Genomic DNA, 23,092 nt, shown 5'->3' with positions numbered 1-23,092 from the left:
GGCTAGTTGAATTTAAATTAAAAAAAAATGTAGTGTCAAATCATTTTCTTAATTTCGATGAAGATTTTAATAAAACTGCATAAAGCATAAAACAAAAGTCGACTGATAATTTGTCCAAATAGAGACTTTAAATCATCTATCTGCATATTCTGCAGATATTACAAATGTAAATTTTGTCAAATTTCATTCAATAGCTGAACTTCTTATCAAAGAAAATTAAAAGATCTTATCTGCAAAATATTCTGTATACCTTGTATATAACAGAAACGGGTATGATTTGCTTACCTGGGATAGTGAAGCTTTCATTATTTAAAATTTTGATCACTTTTCAGTTTTGTCAAAATGTGACAAGCATTTGTGAGAGTTTACTTAATAGAAATGGAAGGAGATGGCCTTCTTAGACATATGCCTACAAGATGACCATTATTTTTTCCAATGTTGGACTGCCATAAAATCACATTTTCCCAAAGTGTGAAACAAGAAGAATGTTCTTCTCTAATTTGGAAATAGATTGACGATAACAATGAAGCAAAAGATTACAGTAAAAGAGAAATTTATATATTTGTTTCAAAACCGGTATTTTTTTAAAGAAACCATAGAGTGCTTAGAAAAAGATGAACTGACTGCACCTGAGTTGTTCCATTTTATGTGTAGATTATGACAAAAACTCAGGGAAAAAAATGACACATTTTTTGAAATGAGATTACTTCAGAATAATAATAAAAAAAAGAAAGTCACCAGGAAACAGAAAAGGCAGCCAAGTTAGACAGGATTTTCTCAACCTCTTTATTAAAACTGTAACTTCTGGAATTCAGCATTGATTTCACATATTCAAATTACCTCTGTGCTTTAAAATCATTTTGCAAAGAAACAGGACTTTAACTTAGGACGACATCCTGTGTGCTTCAGAGTGTTTAAAAATGGTGGACATCTCAGACATCTTTAGTCTATCTGATAGATTTATAGATGCAAAAGTTATGATTGACAAAAAGCTGGTCTTTTCAAAGCAATCTTGTAGAATCAACGTGTATGGGAAGCTAGAACCTAATTCCTACAAGTTAACACACCGGCTACTGCCAATAAGTAAGTTCGTAAGTATTTCGTGCTCAAACATTTTTGTTAAGGGCATATTTAGCTTGATGTCATCACATTGGAATGACACCACCAGAATCAGTGTAATATGGGCAGAGTTGCAATCAAAGTGAAATTTATGTTTAACTATATTTAAAAGAAGGCTGTCCTGAAGGTTGCAGGCAATTCAGAGAAGTATCATTGGAAAGGGAAACAGAAAGAGTAAAATTATTATATGGTGCTATGGGACAGAAAGAAATGTGCTATTGTTGTTATTAAATATACTTAATGTTTAATTATATGTTTAAATCTACTTATGTTTAATTAGTATTTTTGTATTTGTTTCCCTTTTGAAAAGTCTTACCCTTATGTGTCTTAAATATAGTCTAAAATTTAAATATCTAAGAATTCAAAAAGAGTAAAATAACTGCTTTGTCAGAGGACAAAAAGACACCTTATTAAAATATTGTTATATTTTATCACACATATTTGTTTAATTAATACCACAATAGCGGTATATAAATATATATAAAATATAGTATATAATACAGTTATTACTATTTGACCGTTAACTAGTCCTATTGTTTTGTTTAAACAATAGCATTTTTTAATAAGAAATGAATAATACAGAATAATACATAATTCCAAGTAAAGGTCTAGTTTCACGTTTTTATGTTAAAGTAATAATGCATGTATATAATTATTTATTACATATATATTATTATATGTTTTTGGTGTTGTCTCTCTAAAATGTTGGTCAATATATTAGTAAATGTTGTTGGCGTAATTAGCTATCTGTGAGAAAATAAAATCAAATCTTTTTCTAACTCCTCCCAAAATAATTTCCAGTTTAACTAAATAGTTCAAAATAAAATAGTAAAAGCCCTGCAAGAAAAACTAGGGGAGCATATATAATATATGTAAGGAAGGACTTTTTAACCAACATATGAAATCCAGAAAATATATATGTAAAGCAGATATTTTTTACATAAAACATTTTAATATACCTTTGTATGGCAAGAGATACATGTACAAAGTGAAGACCAATAGATTTACAAAAAAGAAAAAGTTGGAACACAGTGGACAAAGAGTTAATATTTATAAATATACAGGTGTTTCTCTAATTAAGCGTCCTCTATTTTCTAAAGAATAGAGGATGCAAAAGAAAAATAGATAAAGCATCTGAAGAAGAAATTCTAAATAGAACAAATAGACATGTCCAACAAGCATATGCAAAATACCCAAACTCATTAGTGATTAGGAGAATACAAAATAAAATAACAGTAGGCTATGACTTTATATCTATTGGTCTGAAAACACTTAACATGTATTGCTGGTGGAGATGCATTGAAAAGTGTATTCTTACACATAACTAGTGGAAATGAGAAAATGTCATGGCTTTTTTCAAAAGTAACATCTGTTCAAATTAAAAAAATATAGATGACTTTGGCCCAGGAATTCCATTCCCAGGAATATATCCAAGAGAAATAAAAATTTTAGATTAATGTACAAGGATTTTCAGTGTGTCACTGTTTATTGTGGCACCAAACTAAAAAGAGCAGTAATGTTCATTAATCAGAGAATGATGATGCATTCCTGCCACGAAACATTATGGAAACATTAAGAGGAATCTATTAGAGCAATACAAGATATCATGGAAGGATTTCTTTTTTTTTTTTAAATATTTTATTTATTTATTTATTTATTTATTTATTTATTTATTTAAAGAATGTTACACGGCCTCTCAGCTTCAGTCTGAGCATGTAAATTGAAAATTAATAAGAGGTCCTGCTCCAAAGTTGAGTATTCAGTGAATAATAACATACAAAGTGCTTAGAAAAGGGTGTGGCATGAGGTAAGTTGCATAGGGAGAGCAAGAGCAAGCAGGGGGAGGGGCAGAGGCCGAGGGAGAGAGAGAATCTCAAGCAGACTCTGTGCTGGGCGTGGAGCCCGACATGGGGCTCAGTTTTACAACCCTGAGGTCATGACCTGAGCCAAAATCAAGAGTCTGTCACCCAACTGACCGAGCCACCAAAGCACCCCTCATGGAAGGATTTCTATGATGCACTTGCAGAATGAAAAAAAGCAAAGTGCAGAAATTATTTATAATGTAATTTCATTTTAAAAATCAACAATGACTCCCAAATTATATAACTATGTGGGACTATGTGTATACATATTATTATATTATTAGAAGTGTTTAGAGGAAAATATGAACGAATACAATATATCCTGTTGGTTATCTGTCAAGGGTAGAAAAATATGAGTGGAGGTAGAGGAGGAGAGAAGAATGGGAGAAAGCCAAGCTGAAAAGTAAAAGGAAACCTAATGCTCTAAAAATGGCATGTGTAGTTACATTTATACTTTTATGAAAATTACATACATGTGTAAATGTGTAATAAAAGAAGTTTTTTTTTAAGTCAGGTTTATTTGGATCTAATTTACATATAGTTAAGTTTACCATTTTTAGGTATCCAATAAAAAATACTGAAAAAAAACCCCTGAATATTTTTATTTTATGTTTAGAATTTTTAAATGGCATCATTAACATATATAGTAAAATATTAGCTTTTGAAACCTATGATGATTTATAAGTTTATAAATACTAGGGTATTCATAATTAAATACTCCAATCCTTTTGCTTTAATAACTGATTTATTTCTATTCGTGCTGGGAGAACCATTGACATACACTGAACTTTAAACTAAACAATATGTTGATAAAAGGTCAGAACTATATGTTAATACGAAATGATAATGGCAGAGGTTTGGAAGAAATCCAGTATGCATTTGCTATAATTGCTAGGTCTTGCCAATTATCTGTCTACACTTTCCTTCCCAAACCATGCTTTCAATTGGTATGTGTGCACATATTCTGAAAGTATATTAGGTAGACAGTTTACTTTTGAAACTATATTGTAAAACAAAATAAATCCTAAAATGTGCATCCCAACTTTCATAAGAAGTCAACTTTATCTCCAATTGGGTTCACTTTTTGTGCTTTAGTTCTTATTTCTGATGCTTATAGTTTCTTAAATGGCTTATATGCTTTCTTGCCCTTGGTTCTTTGATACTCATTTTCTTTTGCTAAGAATGTTTTCCTATCCATTCTTTTCTTTCAGTCTTACTCTGTCCTAACTGCTTTAACTGGTACTAATCCTTTCAGAGTTGGGATTGATTTAGATGTCACTTATTCCTGGAAGTTCTCCTTGACCTCCAGCCTTAGGTTAGTGTCCCCTCCTATATACCTCATTACACCTTGTATGTACTCCTATAACAGCACTTTAGTGCACTGGTTTATACTTGCCTCTTTATTTTGCTCAAGCCCGTGTAACTGGAAACTCCTGGCAGGCTGGGACTGCCTCCTCATCCAAGTCCCATTGCCTCACCTATGCCTAGCCTAGGGTTCAATATTATCAGGAGCAGGTACCTGATACATACTTCTTATTATGAGACCACCATACTTTCAACTTCTTATTCATTCAATAATTACTATATTCCAATTCTTCAACACTGATGAGAAGGACCATTTAAGGACAGAAAGTTGTCACAGCTCAATATTTCTGCCATACAAAAACAGATCATAGTGTTTTCTCAGGCTAAAGGTATATAAGTAAGGTAACATTATTACATTACACCATCTTCTGTGAAGTGTATAACTCCAGACTCATCAAGTATAGGAATGACTCCGACATCACTGTTCAATAGAATGTTTTGAAATATTGGCAGTGTTCTACATCTCTATTGTCCAATATGGTAGTCATGCTAACCACATATGGCCACTGAGAACTTGAATTGTGGCTAGTGTGACTGAGAAACTTAATTTTAAATTTTATTTAATTTTAATCCACTTACATGTAAATAACCATATGGCTAGTCATATGGCTAGTGGCTGCAATAATGACGTCAGTAATTAGAAGGTATTTGCTTCTATGAAGGAGTATGACTTTGTATCCTTCTAGAATCATTAGAGAAACAGCCATTTTTGGCATATAACCATAGATGACCTCTGATTTCTACTTAACTCTTTCATATGTATGTATTATGATTCCCAATTACACCAAAAGCAACTTGAGGGCAGAGATTTTTTTTCTAGACTCACTGTACAGACAATAATTAACTGAATTAGTTGCTTCAAGAAGGAACATTTATATGAGAGTTAAGGGAAAAATTCAGCACTTGACTATTGCTTAATACTAAAAAGGCTTGTGTAATGTCACAATCCTCCCTAAAAACAAAATGGGAAGATTTTCTTATAAAATGAAGTGGAAAATGAGTAAACTAACTCTTAGATTAAGACTTGGTGTTGGTGATATCACTCACTGTTCATGGCAGAGTTTAAATTACTAAATTCAGCATTTTCACGTTATTACTTTGTCATGTTGTGGAAACATGATGACATTTCAAGATGATGGTAGTTCACAGTCTATTACACATTACAGAAGAGCATTAAAAAGGAATTTATATGGTGATCAGTTGTCGCAATTCAGTATCACACCAACTTCTTGGGCCAGCAGTGAGAAAATAAAGCTGTAATATAACAGGCCTGTTCATAATAATTTGGTTACTTATAAAAGAATAGAGGAGTTTTTTCAGAGAAGCTGGAGAGTTAGCTTTTCCATCAATTTGGATAAAATTCTCTAAAGTGGCTTGATGAAAAAATTATCATCATAAAGGTTTACAGACAGGTAAACAAAGGAAGAGCAAAAATCTTGGTCAGAAATGAAACAGAATCCCAGTAAGCATTTTATAAGAAATACTTTTGAAGTTTCACTGAAGCCTCAAAAATACAGACAAAGCTCATGTTTTGGTTGGTTTAATCTTGTACAGATTCAATTACTGTTCTTTCTTGTAGATGAACTTTTGGAAACTACCAGCATGTAAAAACAATTCAGCACCGGGGATTGGTGTTACAAGGATGTCTTAGCTAAAAATGGCCAAAAATGGTCAGTTTTTGGAGCAGTTCCCGATTTATGAAAAGGGTGAAGAATGAGGAAAGGAAATAGGCCTAAGGAATAGGAATGAGGAAAAATGCATGAAAAGGGGACATGTTCCAGGATACCCACATTTCTATGGTATGATAGTATGATGATAGAATGATGTGTGTGTGGGGTGCTGAGTCAGGAAATTCCTAGAGTAGCTATATTCTCTGTTTTTAATTCTTATAATCTGGCTATGCTAGATTTAATCCAAATCATTTAACCCAATCCAAATCATAATCATGCTATATTTAACCCAAATCCAATCCAAATACCTTGACACAACCACCTGTAACATTTTTATTGACATAAAATTTACATATCATGAAAAGCACAGATCTTAAATGGCTAATTCAGTAAGTTTTGATTAAAAAGTACATTTGTGAATCCACTACCCCAATTAAGATACAGAACATTTCTACCACCCTAGAAATTTTCCTTGCCCTCTTTAAATAAACATTTTTTTTAAAGATTTATTTATTTATTTTAGAGAGAGAGAGAGAGAGAGAGAATGCACACGAATGGGAGGGGCAGGAGGAGAGGGAGAGAGAGAGAGAAAGAATCCTCAAGCAGACTCCCTGCTGAATGCAGAGCCCGGCATGGGGCTCCATCCCAGGACCCAGAGAGCATGACCTGAGCTGAAATCAAGAGCCAACCAGTGAATCCACTGAGTCTCCCAGGCGCCCCTTCCTTTCAGTCAAACTGCACCACGATTTAGATTTCTATCATCATAATAGATTAGTTTTGTCAGTTCTTGAAATTCATGCAAATAAAACCAAATAGTTGTACTCTTCTGTCTCTGGATTCTTTTCAACAATACAATGCTTTTGAGATATATCCATATTGGTTTGTGATCAATAGTTCTTTCTTTGATTATTTCTTGTAATATTGTGGGCTGAAGAGATCGTAATTTGTTTTCCTATTCCCCTGTTGTTGGATATTTGGATTGCCTCCTGCTTGGAGCTATTACAAATAAAGCTGATGTAAACATGATTATATGTCTTTTATGGATGACAGTTTTCATCTCTCCTGGGTAAACACTTAGAATTTAATTGGAACTGCTGGGGGATGGGCTAGGTATATGTTTAGCTTAGTAAGATTTTCAAAGTGGTCTCTACACAATTTATACTCCAATATCTGCAAGTTCATTTGCTTTGCATTCTTGCCAGCATTTGGTGGTGTTAGTCTTTTTAATTGTAGCTATCCTAGTGGATGTGAAATGTAAATCATTATGGTTTTCATTTACATTTTCCTGAAGATTAACAATGTTAATTAAGCATATTTTCATGTGTTTATTGGATATGTGTATATCTCCTTTTGTGAAGTGACTGTTCCAGGCTTTTGCTAATGTTTCTTGTGTTGTCTTTTTACTATTGATTTTAGGAGGTTTTCATATATTGAGATACAAGGTCAGATATATCTGTATGGTTTGCCTTTTCCTTCTCTTAATATTATCTTTGACAAGTAGAAATATTTTTTATTTTGATTTTATCAATATAAAATCCAACATAACAACCGCGTTCTTTGTTTAAGGAAATTGTATTTTATCCTGAGACACAGTTTTAATCCTGCAAGGTTTCTCTGGGATTTAAATGGAATACCAGATGCGTTTACCCAGCCCTTCTAATTTGGCAGGGCATAAACTCCAAGCTTTGTCTACTATGTGGTGTATGGCAGCTACTTTATGATGAGCTTTTTTGGCCTTCTAGCTGTAGGTTTCTACTCTTCTCCTTAGTTTCTTCCCTGTGCATACACAGGTCAGGGTCAACCAAGTATTTGAGGGCAGTTTGTTTTGTATGTAAATTTTGTGGTTCTTCCTTCTGTGGCTCTCTTCTCTCTGGGATTCCCTCTTAATTTTCAGATGTCTTGGCAGCCCTGAACTCCATCTTATGACACTGCAAGCCTATAAAACTGCAACTTTTTTCTTGAGTTTTAGCTGCCTTTAGTGCTCAGGGAGAAAGCCATATAAATGTGAATCTCTTCTTGTTCAGTCTCCTTCTTTCAAAGGTCATATCCTCTACAGTTTCTGCCTGCTTTGTGAGAGGGCTAGTCTGATACAAGATACTCAGCCAATACTGGAATTGGAGTATAACTTTCTTTTTTTATGTCTGTAATCATATTGTTTCCCAGCAGATCGATGGAAGCAAATGGAAGCCATAGTTATAGGATTATTTTGTCACAATCTTAAATGATGCATTTGGAAGTGAAATTTACTTAGGAGAAAATTACATGGAGTTTCAATGATGATAAATTAGTTTCATGAGACTTATGTAATCATCTAAAAGCTTTTTTCACTTAAAGAAATGCCTGCAATTTACTTGTAATCTATTTACCTGAAGTGCACCTGAAGTGACTGGTCTAACTCTACATTTTAGGTGAAACACTTTTAACTCTCCTTATGTGTACAAGTGCCCATTAGTGACAGAGCTTTAAAATTTTTTCTTTTCCAGATCTGCTTCCATTGAGTTCTCTTGTGGAATAGATGCTGAACCATTAAACAGAATGATGCAGGTGATTCACATTCAATCCAGTCCAATAACATTTGCTGAACATGGACTGTGTAACAATACTCTATAGGGTGGTAGATCAGAAGTGAAAAAAACAGTATCACGAAAATTCTGAAATTAAATTGGGAATAAGATTTTGTAGCAATGTTTAACTCAGTATATGATTTTTCTGGTCAACATTATATATGTAGTCATTGAGAAATGAAAATGATCAGAAAAGGTTGGAGTTACTTAGTGACAGATTAGAGTGAGTCTTGTTCTATACCTTGAGGGAATTATAAATAAAAAAGACAAATATATACTCATTGTGAAGCTACATTTTATCCAGTTTTTGCTGCATCTCTCTCTAAACATAAACATGTGCATGCAAACACACAAGTCTGCATTATTTTGTCTGAATAAGACATAAACAAAAAACCAGGGAACTATGAAAGAAGATAAAGAAGACAGAAAATAGATTTAGTTTGTGTCTAGAGGTCCATAATATTACCCTGCCTTCAAGGAGAATGCATTTTAGTAGAAACAGCAAAAATGTTTAAAGTCCATGTTAAAATGCAAATATAAACAATAATTATAATTATGCCCATACAAGAAAAAATGCTTCGATCTTTGAGAATAAGCAAGAGTAATCAGGAGAAATTTGGTTGAAAAGAAACAACAAAGCAGCAACTTAAAAGAGAGAAAGGCTATTATTTATTGTTTTCTCAATAAGAAACCAATTATAAACCTCTTAGAGACTGCAGTTTAGGAAAAATATCCCTCTGTGCTTAGCAGAGCAAAATAAACATTAAAAAGGTTGAAATAGGGAGGAAGGATGAAAAAGAACAAGTGTATGAGGGAAAGAGAGAGTTACAGAAGGAGAGATGGCAGCTGGTAAGGATTAAATAATTTCATAAAGTTGCAGAATAATTTATGTGGAGTGGAAGCTATAACAATAAGTAATATTGTTTGGTATCTAAGAAAATGGAGTCTAGAGTCAGACCTCCTGGGCAGAAAATGTGAAACCAGATATCCCTCTCATTGGACTCTGATAACTTTGATGAGCTTCAGTTTCCATAGAGTTGATGATAATCCCTAACTCCGATAGTTGTCAGGCAGGTCATACAAGAGAATGTATATGGCATGTAATAACCCATTGTCCCTTCACAGTTAACTGTCCATGCTTTTTAGTCTTTTCTATCGGTATTAATAAGGAATAGGTTTTAGTCCATTAGTCTGGGCTAACTACTAGAAAGCTTCCAATGCAACAGTTTATATTTTGATCCAGAGATGTCTCTCTTTGAAGGGAAAGTGGCAAAAATATACTGAAATGCAGGAGATTGAAATTTAGGTTCAAAACACAGAATATAACAAGAACTAAGTGACTAAAATATGGTTGTAAAAAATAAGTACCTATGCAAGGACTTTCACTGAAGCAGAAGAGCATATTTGGGTTCAAAACAGTGGAAGAAGCAGCGGAACCTACAAGCTAAGAAATCTGGAAGCCAAAGGAGGATAGACAATGAAGAGTGTCTTGGGATTGCTGGGTTGTGTGATAGATCTGCTAGAGTGACTGCTTTCATAAGGATGATGAACAATGAAGATAGCTGTGAAGGAATTACAGGAAGTTCCTTCCTAGGAAAGAGAAATCACAAGTGAGCAAGTGAGCATTAAAAATCATTCTATGGGTGAGTCAGGCAAAACGATCTTATACTTAAGCTTAAAATATATTGACTCCTAATGCTTCCTTGGAGAAGCTAGTGAGTTTCTTGCATCCTGTTTCCCTATCAACAAGATCAGAAAACATTCATCATGTTTTAGAGCTGTAGATTTTCAAGATGGAAACACACAGAAACCACAAATAGAAATATGTTTACTTCAAGTGACAGCCAATCAGAAATACATAAATTAGTTCCTATTACATAAGAAGAGGTTCAATAAAGTGGATTACTATTTTATTTGTTAAAAAAAATAGTTGACTTTGGGAGGCCTTATATGCCTATACTTTGTTGTTGTTTAATTAAATGAAGCTGAGAAACCCATGTTTACCTAAACAAAATGAACATATCTCTTTGAAACATATTTTCACTTTAGATTACTACTGTAAAAAGGTGATTATTTCTGTGTAATAATACATCTGTTCACTGTCTACGGATAATCTTTTATAATTTTCTGCATGGCCATGAGCGATATATTTCTTATCAAATTATACACTTAAACAGTGAACCAAAATGCCAAATATCAAACCAAGCACATTAAATACTGAGACGGAAATATTTTTAAACTAAATACACTAGCAATAAACCAGATCAATATTCAATTAATTATGTTGTATGTATAACAGCTTCATAAATGTCCATGTGATATATTAAATCTGATCTATCTGAGACTAATAGCCAATAATGAGACAAATCACTTTTTTCCCCCACCGGTAATACCTAACTGACATGTCAAATTGGATACTTATTAAACAAAACATTGAGTACCACTTAACACTATAAAAACAAAACAAAACATTGTAAGTTCAATTTTTACTTCCATCTAGAAAAATGTCTTAGAATGCTAACTTGGGCCTTCTTAACTATGCTTTATTTTTTAGGAGATCCAAATTGGGGTAAGAGGAGTATTAGTAGTGTCCTAAATTTCCTTAGAATCCTAAAGAGAATTTATTACACATTAAACATATTCTATTAAAATATTTCTAGATATTACATTTATCGGGGCCCATTTACCTCGGAATGGCTCAGTACTGACCTATATAATGAACACAAAGCAAAAAGTAATTAGCGGGAAGGGTGTAGGTTTTGGAGATAGATCTCATTTCAAACTCAGTTCTGCCACACAGATGCTGAATGAACACGAATCGTTTCTTTAACTACCTGGGACTTTAGCCTTTTCATTTGTAAAATGAGTGTCATAATACCCTCATTGTAGATTTTGAACACTGGCTATAAGGCAAGGAAAACAAATAGCTAGCACAGTGTCTGCCCCATCACAGGTGATCAATAAAGTAATAGGTAGACATATTTGATATTAACATCACTCTGAATAGGAAATAATGATCTGCACAATTTATCTGCACTGTATATGGTCTGAACATGAAAATATAGGTGATATAATAACAAAGGAATCTTAGAATATTAGGAGAATATTTTATGGTGATATTAATTACCAGAAAGAATTGACAAAGTTAGCTGTGCAAACTTCAGGGCAGTGAAAGGCCTATAAGTTAAAAGAACTCAAGTCGCTGTAAGAGTTCCCAAGAGAATGAAAAGTAGAGGAATAATAATAATAAAGACATTTTGTTTAGTTCTTACTGTATCCTAGGCACTGGAATCCTCATTTTACAAATACTGGAACTGAGTGAAGCTTAGAGCCAGTCAATATTTTCCCCAAACTTATGTTGCAAGTTAAATGTCATGCTGGGCTTTGCTCCTAAGTCACAGACACCTGAACTTGTTCCCGTTGTGAAAACATTATGTGATGAGTGAAAAGAAGGCAAAAATAATTATATGCATTCATGAAAAGTTAAACATTTAATTACACCTCAAGATACCCACAACAGGGTATTATAAGAGAGACCATAACCAACTGCTACAGGATTGTGTGGACCATTGATATGGAAGGATGGCTGGGTATGTATCAGAATGAAGAGTGTTAGCTGATGGCAACAGAAAAAAAATGGACAATTACTTTGAAGTTTGATGTATTTTCTGGTTGTCTTCTTCCTTGAATAGTTACGGTAAAGCAGAATGATATGAAGAATAGTCACCTGTCATTTAGAAGGAATACAGGTGATCGGCTAGGTTGGCTGTCAGCACTGGCTGACAGGTTAACCATAGCTCTGTGCCCTTTTCTTTTGTAGTCCTATATGATACCATGAGAATTATAGGCAAGGCAAACATTTAAAACATAATGAACATGTATAAAGAACCTGTCATTACAAAGGCAAACAAGAATCTAATTTGCCTGTGTGCATTTTATTTTGTTTTGTAAATGCTTTTTATTTTTTTTTTTATTTTTATTTTTTTTTAAAGATTTTATTTATTTATTTGAGAGAGAGAATGAGAGACAGAGAGCATGAGAGGGAGGAGGGTCAGAGGGAGAAGCAGACTCCCTGCTGAGCAGGGAGCCCGATGCGGGACTCGATCCCGGGACTCCAGGATCATGACCTGAGCCGAAGGCAGTCGCTTAACCAACTGAGCCACCCAGGCGCCCTGTAAATGCTTTTTAGTCTACTCTTTAAAAACAACATCTCTCTCTTCCTAACCTACTTCTTCCTCCCCCCTACCCCGTCGTCTTCTTTTCTCCTACACAAGGCAGTAGTTTCTATTTGGAGAAATCACCTCTTACCATTTACCACAAAACATATCAATATAACTCTATTGCAGAGTCCTCGGTGATTTTTTTTTATTTGTCTGTAGTTTTCATGAAGGTAGTTTCATAGAGATATTTTCATTTCCAAATTGAACAACTACTGAATTGTTTTACAGACTAAACATAAAATAATAGCAAAGGCTAAATTAGGATTATCATTTCTGGATTTTAGGATCTTCTCTGGCTTTATTTAGTCTTTTACAAAGAATGATTATCCAATAACCACTTTTACTGATATGCAAAATGTTCCTTAATACCATTCCAATTGAGGAGTCTATATTCATCTCACTGCAATTTCTCTCTCTCTTTTGGAAACTTTACTTTGGGTGATCTAATGCATTCACCTGTAATTTCCTCATTACTTTAGACATGAAATTTTAGCAGGGCATAAAAAATAGAAAAAAAGATTATAATGTAATATGATAAATTTCCCTTGGCAATGGAATAAAATATCTAAATAGACAGCCAATCCTAGAACACAGTATAAAAAAGACAAGGAGTTGGAAAGTATGAGAGAAAATGTAAGAAACATTGAAGATAGTAAAAATTCTAAAATCCCAGTAACACTAACATAAGGTTGTGAATAGATTTCAAGGAGTCCTTGGATAGGAAAAGAAATTACATTTTTCCAATAAACTCTAACTGAAATGTAATATTTTCTTCAATTAGGAATGTAGAGAAAAAAATCACAGCAGTATTGGCAGAACATATGACTTTACTACCAATAGGAATTACAGATATTTTTCACATGACAGTATATATTGCTGCAGGTATCTCAAAATATAATTTCTGTTCATCACTACTTCAGAATTCAGATACCTATTAAATCTGTTGCTAGATAATTTTATGGATGTGTTCATAAAGAATAATATTATATATCATACTTCTTGGGATTTTGGTAACTGAATTTTAATATAATCTGCTTCCTTTGTAATCCTATGTATGTAATTTCACACAATTTTAAGTGTAGTTCCATCAGCTTTACCAAATCTCCAGAGCAGTCTCTGGCACAGAGATTGCCCTAGAGGGCTTCCAGAGGGAGAGATCAGAGTCAATAAAAAGAAATAATAGAAGGAAACGTCTCAGAGCAGAGGAGATACAAATCTTTAGATCAAATGAATTCATAGTCAAACCAAAGTGTGAAAAGTGATTAGCTTTCGTGGATGGAGACTGAGACTGTGTAGAAGGAGGATAATTTACTCTAATTACTTTTTCTTTATTTGAAAAATTTAAAAACCTGAATATATTGTATAATTATAAAAAAAAAGTACATATGTATGAAGTTAAAAAAGAGAAGAAAGAAAGAAAAGGAAATACCAAATACCTTGGTATTGCTCAGCAATTGGTGTTCTAGATAATCAAAGAGCCTCATGTGCTGGTTTCATGAATATTAATTTAGCAACAGATTCAGTAGAACAGAAGGCTTCACAGCCAGGCCTTCCTAGGATTGAACACCGGCTCAACACTAAGTGGGTTTACCAGTCTTGGGCAAGTCATCTGAGCTTTCTGAACATTCAGTTTTTATAATCTAATTATAAAATTAGAGTAATATCTATCTTACAAGATTAATGTTAGATGAGAGCTAATGCAAAGATATGAATGTCATGTGTATAGAATAATATTTGAGATATAATAAACACAAAAATGGCAATCAATCATTATTATTATTAACCTAATGTTGAAAGTTAGGGCAAACCATTGAAAGATTTCATTTTATGAAACCACTTAATGACAGGGGGACGACCATTTGAATGGAAACCGGTTTAGGCATGGAGCTATTATAATGTAGATGAACAGAGAAAATGGAGATAAGCAGAATGGAATGAGATATGTTGTAGAAGACAGATTTCTCCAAACTTGGTGACCAGTTAAGTGCTGACAACGAAGGAAACATCTGGGATGACCCCCAAATGGCTGAATTGCTTGAATGGAAGGTTAGTGGTACCATCTACAAGAGGGCCAGGTTTGGGGTGAAGCGTGATATGTTTAGTTTTGGATATGTGGAAATCAAGATGACTAGGGACATTCAGGTGGCCCAAATGGTCAAGTACGATGGGTGGTTTGATATGTCAGATCCTCAGGAATAAGATCTCTGCTGGTCGTGGCTTTGGCTAACAGCAATTGAACAGACATTGGTAAAACTCATGGGTTGGTATAAAATCACCAAGGGACAGTGTGAAAAGTGAGTAGAGGATTCAGGATTGAGTCCTAGATGAACAATTTAAGCAAGAGAACCTTTTATTTATTCAGTAACTAAAGATGGATATTCCACACATATTCCCTGACTCCTAGTTTTATTGCATTCTCTTACAAAACGAGGAAAAACTTACAACTAGAAAATAATAGGTCACTTAATAAAAGGAAGTATTCTTTATAGAAATGAGTAAAATTTTTTGAACTAGTGGGGAAATATAAAACAATAAGAAAAGAAGAAAAATGTAAAAAGCTCTCCTTAAATGGAATGCTTACCAAAAGGTAGAACTGTCAAGTTGCTGATTCTATCAACACCCCAAATACTTTCTTATTTAAGGACCAGTATTCAAGAGGTTTATTTTATTCTTTTCCAGTTTTGTCTAGTAACAAACATGGTAACAATATTATTTTCTATTTTCATTTGTTTGTTTAGTTGCAAAGTTACCTTACGAGGTCAAGAGCCTTTAAAGGTCAAGCATCTTCTATTTTTTTTTTTTTAAGATTTTATATTTATGTATTTGAGGGAGAGAGAGAGAGAGAGCGAGCATGAGAGCAAGCACAGCGGAGGGTAGGGGAGGGACAGAGGGCGAGGGAGAGGGACAAGCAGACTCCCTGCTGAGCCAGGGGGTGAGGGGGGTGGGGAGGTCGAGTCCTCCATCCCAGGACCCTGAGATCATGACCTGAGCCTAAGTTTGTCGCTTAACTGACTGAGCCACCCAGGTGCCCCAAATACCTTCTATTTAAAATATTTTTCAAAAATATGTTTTTTCCAAGGTGAGGTCATTTAGTAAGTCAAAGAATTTTTGGATTATTTTTTACCCACAAACAGTTGTGTTTTCCTGAAACTGTTTTTGTTTCATTTGTGATCTAAGACCAGAATCCTAAAATCCTTTCTAATTTAATAGACAATGTTTTTCTCAATGTCTCAAGAAATGTTTCAGCATTTCCCATCTGCTTCCTGTGGTTCCCAAATCCAATAACACGGTTTATAGATGTGTTGTTTGTTGGTTGGTTTTCTCTTTTCTATCACTACTCTTGAAACTTTTGAAGCTCTAGTTGTTGTTGCTATTGTTATTGCTGTAGTTTGTTTGCACAAAGCTTGAAGGCTATGCACTAATTGTCAGTTGCTAGTGCATAAGCCTGGAGGTGAATTCAAAAGTGCGAAATGAAGGAAAATGGATGTGTTTGGGAAACAGATGGAGACAGAATGGACCTTGTGATGAGGATTCTGCAGGACTGGAAAAGGGGGAAGTATTCTTTTATTAAGGTCTGATTCTGACCTCTTCCACTTCCTACATGTGTAATGTTGGCCAAATTATTGAACTTTTTTGAACCTCAGTTTTTTCATTGTAAGATAGGAATAATAAAACCACCTGGTTGTTGTGGAGTTGAATGTAAAGTATCAAGAACTACACCAGGAATGCAGTAAAAAACATCCAATGAAAATCATTATTATCTTTCTTCTTCTTATTATTACCTAACATTGAGAGAATTTCTAAGAACAGGGCCAATATTAATAAATAACAAGAGAAAGGCCCACAGTATTGAGGAAGAAGAAGGCTAATTATTTGTTATTTACTTTTTAAAGCATGGACAAGTGGAAAAAATAACCACATGCCAGTTAATTATAAAGAATACATCTTTAATACATATTTATATCTGTAGTGAGTTGAGCAGTGTTCTCCCAAAATTCATGTCTACCTGGAACCCCAGAATGTGATCTTATTTGGAAATGGAGTCTTTGCAGGTGTAATTAAGGTAAGGGTGGAGATAAGGATTAGGATGTGTTCTAAATCCAATGACAGAGTCCTTATAAGAGACAAAAAAGGCCACAAGGAGACATAAAGAAGGTAATGGGAAGATGGGGTTAGAGATTGGAGTGATGCCACAAGCCCAGGGCCCAGAGGCAGCACAGACTGGAGGAGGCAAGGAAAGATTCTTCCTGGGAGACTCCAACAACTTGACTTCAAACTTCTGGCTTCCAGAAGGATGAGAGAATAAATTTCCGTTGTTCTGAGGTAGCACATTTGTGGTAATCTGTTACGGTGGTTCTAAGTAATTAATACAATATCATATAAATAGTTTTCTAATTTGGCGGGGAGTTGTTTCTCTTACCCTTTAAAGAATCCAGGAGTTCTCTATTCTCACAAGCTAAGTATCGTCTCATGATTTCATTTCTTTTAATTTTTTCTCCTTATTTTTTTCCTACAAAAAGTAAGTATATAGGGGCACCTGGGTGGCTCAGTGAGTTAAATATCTACCTTTGGCTCAGGTTATGATCCCAGGGTCGTGGGATGGAATTCTGTGTCGGGCTCCCTGCTTAGAGGGGAGTCTGCTTCTCCCTCTCCCTGCGCCCCTCCCCCTGCTCATGCTCTCTCTCTCTTTCTCTCTCTCAAATTAATAAAATCTTTAAACAAACAAAAGCAAAAACAAAAAACCACAAAAAATAAGTGTATAGAAAGTGAGGTCTCCATGGAGTATAATACTCCATTTTTAGTAAGAGAAGTAAATATGTCTTTTAAGTGGTGGAAATTATAAATATTTATTTGGGGCAAGTGTCTGAAAAAACAACTACTTAATCATTCTACTCCTGATAAACCCAGAGAAACTTAAAACTAAAGCAAAATATAATGAGGAACAAGTTAAAACAGTAACTTTTAGTTACGCAAGCAGTGTGGTAAGCAGAATAACATCCCCTCTCCCAGAAAAAGAAACATGACAACATACTAATCCCTGGAACCTACGAACATGCTGCTTCAGGTGACAAAGGGACTCTGTAGACGAGATTAATTAGGATTCTGAGATGAGGCGATTATCTGGGATTATCCCACTGAGCCTAATGTAATCACAATAGTTTTTTTTTTTTTTTTTTTTAATGTGAGAGAGAGAGAGAATGAGAGAGAGCGAACATGAGAGGGGGAAGAGTCAGAGGGAGAAGCAGACTCCCCGCTGAGCAAGGAGTCCGATATGGGACTCCAGGATCATGACCTGAGCTAAAGGCAGTCGCCCCCTTTTTCTTTTTAAGATTTTATTTATTTAGTTAACAGAGAGAGAGGGAGAGAGAGAGCACAGCAGGGGGAGCGGCAGGCAGAGGGAGAGGGAGAAGCAGAGAATTTTTTGTTTTTTTTAAGAGGGAGTTAGGAGGGTTAGAGACAGAGATTGGAAGATGTTATGCTGATGGAAGAAGAGGCTATCAACCAAGAAATGTAGGTGGCTTCTAGAATCTGGAGAAGACAAGGGAATGAACTCTTCCTTAGAACCTCCAGGAAGAATATGCCCTCCTGACCTTTTAATTTTAGTCTGTAAGACCCATGTCAAACTTCCGATCTACAGAATTATAAGATAACAAATTTGTGTTGTTTAAATCCACTGTTTGTGATGACTTGTTAAAAGCAGCCAAGGGGAAAACAATACATGTAGCACAAAAACATGCAGAGAAGTTATGTAGGGTTTTATGGAAAATTTCAACCATCAAATCTTAGAGTTTTCAAGAGTTGATATTTCTATATTCATCAACTATGAGCAACAGAAAATATGGTGCCAACTTCAAACAGGAATTCCTGCAGAAATCATACTCACCACTCAGTCTAATCCATAAACTGAGTTGTCATATTACATAAAATTAGTCATCAATGCAGAATTGATAGAGAAAGATATTTCAGGGAAGAGTCTTAGACTTATAAGTAGATGTAGAATTTAGTCCTGACTCTCATAGCAGGTTGTAGGCTTAGGACAAGTCACTTCACTTTTTTTGATGTCTGTTTTCTCATCTATACACGAGTAGGTTGGACATTTGGTTCTTTCCAACGTAAACAGATTATACAACAAAAACAGAGCTAATAGGATTGCTTCAATTATTCTGTAATGCTGATCTTTCATCATATGACCAATTTAAAATCTTTTATATTTCCAGATTTATTATAACATATTTATGGATATAGGGTATTAACACTTGACTAGAACCCAGAGGCACTGGCTATACAACAAGTTCTGGTTTATTAGACACGTAACTCACTTTCCACTTTCCTCACTGCTGGCTTTCTCATAATTAACCATTCAGTGCTATGCAGAGGGTTTTTAAAATGTGCCAAGGAAAGTAGTGACGTTCCATTTAAAATACGGCATTATACACGTGAAAGTAAAAACTACCTAAAGCATTTGTGCCTCGTGTAACAAAATAGTAAACTGGCTCACATCTATCTTGTAAGTTTTACTCCATACTTCAGTGAATTAAAGATATGTGGCTGCAGTACAAGCTGGAAAAAAAAAAAACAGGGGCTCTTTCTCAAAATGCTCCGAAGGAAACAATGATTGTGCGGTCAGTGGATACTCTTACTACCTCATCATATTATTATACCTATTAGTATGGTGCGAAACTGGGAAGGAGAATAGAATAATCAATTTGGTGGTTGAATGAATGCTTCCCGCCACCTTCTGCATGTTCAATCGTCTTGGTGATAAGGCTGTATTATGTTTCATTTAACATTCCAGAGACTGTGCTGAGTAAACGTTGGCAGCACTTCACTGAGAAGTCTCACCATCACGCACACCAAAGAAGGAGTGTTTTGATCAATATTCACTGAAGTCACCGGCACTCATTCTCTTTCATATTCACTGTGAATCTCAGTTCTGTTATGTGTCTTTGACAAAAATAAAATAAAAAAGGAAGAAACACAGCTGAAATCTCAGAGATGTAAGCTTAGCCCATTCTCCAAAATAATTTTTGGAAAGCCTTGATAACAAGAACAAAGATCAGAGCATTGGAGAGGGTCCAAATGACGCATGCACAGTTTTTCAGCTCCTCAGTCTTATTTGCCTCATGATCAATTGCTCTTTGGTTTGATAAAGAGGGAACAAAGCTAAGGGAAATAGAGGTGGGATGGCACTGGGATGCCTGAGAAGAATGTTTATCGAATCTTACAAGATGTGGACTCTCTTTTGGGCCAGACTGAGTCTAAGGGAGACTGTGTGCAAAGGTTGTTCATCATAAGCAGAAGCAGATTCTCGGTGAAGCTAACAGAGCTCAAGTGTCAGGATCCCTCACTTGTTTACAAAATTCATATATTTTATCAATCAGTTTGGATCACTGTCTCTTTCCATAATGACTTTTCCCTGGTCAGGGCACAATGGAGCACCCCTGGGTATGTCTTGCATTAGGCTAAGAGGAAGTTGACTTTGGTATATTTTAAATAAACATAGCAATAAAATTTTAGGTGATATGCAGTCATTTTCATAGATGGTTAAGTTACAGCTCTCAGGCCTGAAATACTCCAACCACCTACTGGACTGACATATTAAGCTTTCTGACAAAAAGGTGCAGGGGTGGATACTGTACTGTGACATGATTATGTCCTCTGGTGCTCGACCCTGTGACAATGTGAGTAGTCAAGGAGAAAACCAGGGTGAAATTCTCAGAGCCAAAAGCTAGTCTGTGAAGTGTTCTTCCAAATCTGACAGTGCGTATATGAGATAAACTTGATAGAGGATTTCCCCAAGTTTGCAACCGTTCTAAAAATTTATATGTCATAATCAATAATGAGCCATGAAGCTGAAAGAAGCTATTTTAGAAAGTCACTAATTAAAAAAAAAAAAAATGATTTCGATCACCATGCTAGTAGAAAGACTGAGTTATCTTTCTAATCTCTCTACAGAGAATGATCTTACAGTCCTTCATAAAGAGGAAATCAATGAATATATACACAGGAAATTGTAGGGAAAAACTATTACAGAGGTGTCTCTGGCAGTTAATTAAAACAATGCAAGGTTATTTTCCTGGATTTTATGATACCTATGGTGTTTATCAGCTCTCTTAAATTTGCAATGGGATGTGACTTTTTTTATTCTAAGTAAATATTCATTTCTGTATCAAATTCTGAATTTGTAATTTTGAATTCTCTTTTAAAGTAGTATTTTCTTCTCCAATTGTATGAGCTTTGGGTCCCATAAAGCTTGGAAATGCTCCTCGGATAAGGCAATTGAAATTCGTGCTAAAAAACGATCATGACGGGCGCCTGGGTGGCTCAGTTGGTTGAGCGACTGCCTTCGGCTCAGGTCATGATCCTGGAGTCCCTGGATCGAGTCCCGCATCGGGCTCCCTGCTCGGCAGGGAGTCTGCTTCTCCCTCTGACCCTCCCCCCTCTCATGTGCTTGCTCTCCCTCATTCTGTCTCTCTCAAATAAATAAATAAAAAATCTTTAAACAAAACAAAACGATCATGACCGTCTCTCAGAATACTCACTTTTCTTCCCCAGGAAAACATTTAAAAAACTATATATATACATCTGATGAATTGGGAATGCTCTAGAGCATATGTACGAGCCGTCTTGTGAAAGCCGGACAGACCTCCTGAACGTTGCCGGCAGCGTGGGCTCGCGCCGCTGGGGTTGCCATGGCAGTTACGAGGAAACCACGGAAGAGCAGGTAAAACATCAGGTGCAGCAGCAGACCTGCTCTCTGCAGGGAGAGCAGCCCTCAAACAGCCAACAGCAACCAGCCCTGAATCAAACCGGCTCCACAGACACCCAGAGAGCAATTACTGGAAAAACGCCGTCTCCTTGCAAATCTTTATCTGCCTCTGTAATTTTCTTGGCATAAACACTCTCTTCTAAATAACTGTGCCCATGTTATTGTTATTACCAATCACATTTTCTTCTTAAAGTCAAAACAGAAAACAATATGGCCTGAGTTAAGTAGATATTAAACGCAAATTCGCTTCCTAATGATATTAGGACTTCTCCCGAAAGCTGACAAAAAGGCTTGCACAGTTTATAAAGCACAGGAGATTTTATGGTCTGTGCCATTGGATTTCGTAAAGAGACTACCGAAGACTTGAGGTGAACATTTTGTTCATGCTCCTTTTAAGCTCTATGAGGGCAGGGACTCTGGTTTGTTCCTTACCATTTCATTCCCAATAATGCCTGGGGTGGCTGGAGAATAGTAGGAAACCACGTGAGTATTGTTGGATGGATAAAGATGCACCAAATTCGGCTTTTTGTAACTGGGTTTTTTTCTCCACAAAAATAGAAAACGTTTCCTGACAACATTTCAAATATACCTTGATAAATGTGAAAAATGTATTTTTAGTTCTTGTTTTTAATATTATGAATCTTGACTTAATTGGGGGACAATTATTATCTTGCTTTCTCTTCGTTTAATTCACACTTTTCCCTTTTACTTTTCATATTTCTGAGCTACAAGGATCCCTTAATCACTGTGTTTAGAGGCTACCTTTGAATTTAAGAGTGCTTTGTCTTCTCCAAATGGTTTCAGGACAAATCTCTGCAGCCCACCTCCCTCTGCGAAGCACAGGCATTCATCCAGAGATATGTAACTGTTTTTGCCACTTACTCTTTCGAATGTCTGTCTGCCTGTCTGTTGGACTTAAAGATATTGAAGAGTGTGTATGACCAGCACACATTATCCATTCGATAAATGCTTGAAATTAGCACAGAAATAGCACAGGTTCATTGTATATCTTAAACCAAATAATGGTTAAGTAATATATTTTTTGGGGAAAGACAAACAATTTTCTGATTTATATGCTTTTTCTTGTATATTAGCAACATAGGCCTGGGCAATTTGAATACCCTTCTAAACTGTTTTTCCTAGATCGTTAAAAAAACAGAAACAATCTTTCTGTTTCATCATTTTTCTTTCTCTTTCATACTCTAGTCACCAGGAACATTATGTCCCTCTTCTTTCCTTGATACTTTTCCTCCTGGTCCCCTGTCCTCTAACCCACACATGGATCACCTGAATGTATATTGAACACTGAAACACATACATGTTCTTTTTCTCTCCCTTTTATTTTTATTTTTATTTTTTTTTTTGAGAGAGAGAGAGAGCATGCAAGCGGGAGAAGGGCAGAGGGAGGGGAAGAGAGAGAATCTTGAGCAGCCTCCACACCCAGAGCTGAGCCTGAGTGGGGCTCTGTCCCACAACCCTGAGATCGTGACCTGAGCCAAAGTCAAGAGTTGGACACTTAACT

At 35.3% G+C, this 23,092-nt stretch overlaps 1 protein-coding gene and 1 long non-coding RNA gene across 6 annotated transcripts in view; one reads left to right on the top strand and one right to left on the bottom strand.

The window, feature by feature from the left end:
- The window catches only part of LOC116630156, a 55,742-nt gene extending 32,851 nt beyond the window's left edge, over positions 1 to 22,891 (top strand). For both annotated transcript variants that reach the window (XR_004298886.1, XR_004298885.1), the window contains 2 exons: positions 8,500 to 8,560; positions 21,357 to 22,891. This is a non-coding gene — a long non-coding RNA (uncharacterized LOC116630156). The remainder of the gene's footprint in view (positions 1 to 8,499; positions 8,561 to 21,356) is intronic.
- Positions 1 to 23,092, bottom strand: part of GRID2 (glutamate ionotropic receptor delta type subunit 2) — a 1,428,484-nt gene that overhangs the window by 158,418 nt on the left and 1,246,974 nt on the right. The gene's annotated exons all lie outside the window — the stretch shown is intronic.

The sequence above is a fragment of the Phoca vitulina genome, unplaced genomic scaffold, assembly GCF_004348235.1.
Source record: "Phoca vitulina isolate PV1807 unplaced genomic scaffold, GSC_HSeal_1.0 scaffold3, whole genome shotgun sequence".
Taxonomy (NCBI): Eukaryota; Metazoa; Chordata; class Mammalia; order Carnivora; family Phocidae; genus Phoca; species Phoca vitulina.
The sequence above is the reverse complement of the archived record's forward strand: the minus strand, read 5'-3'. Positions and strand labels throughout refer to the sequence as shown.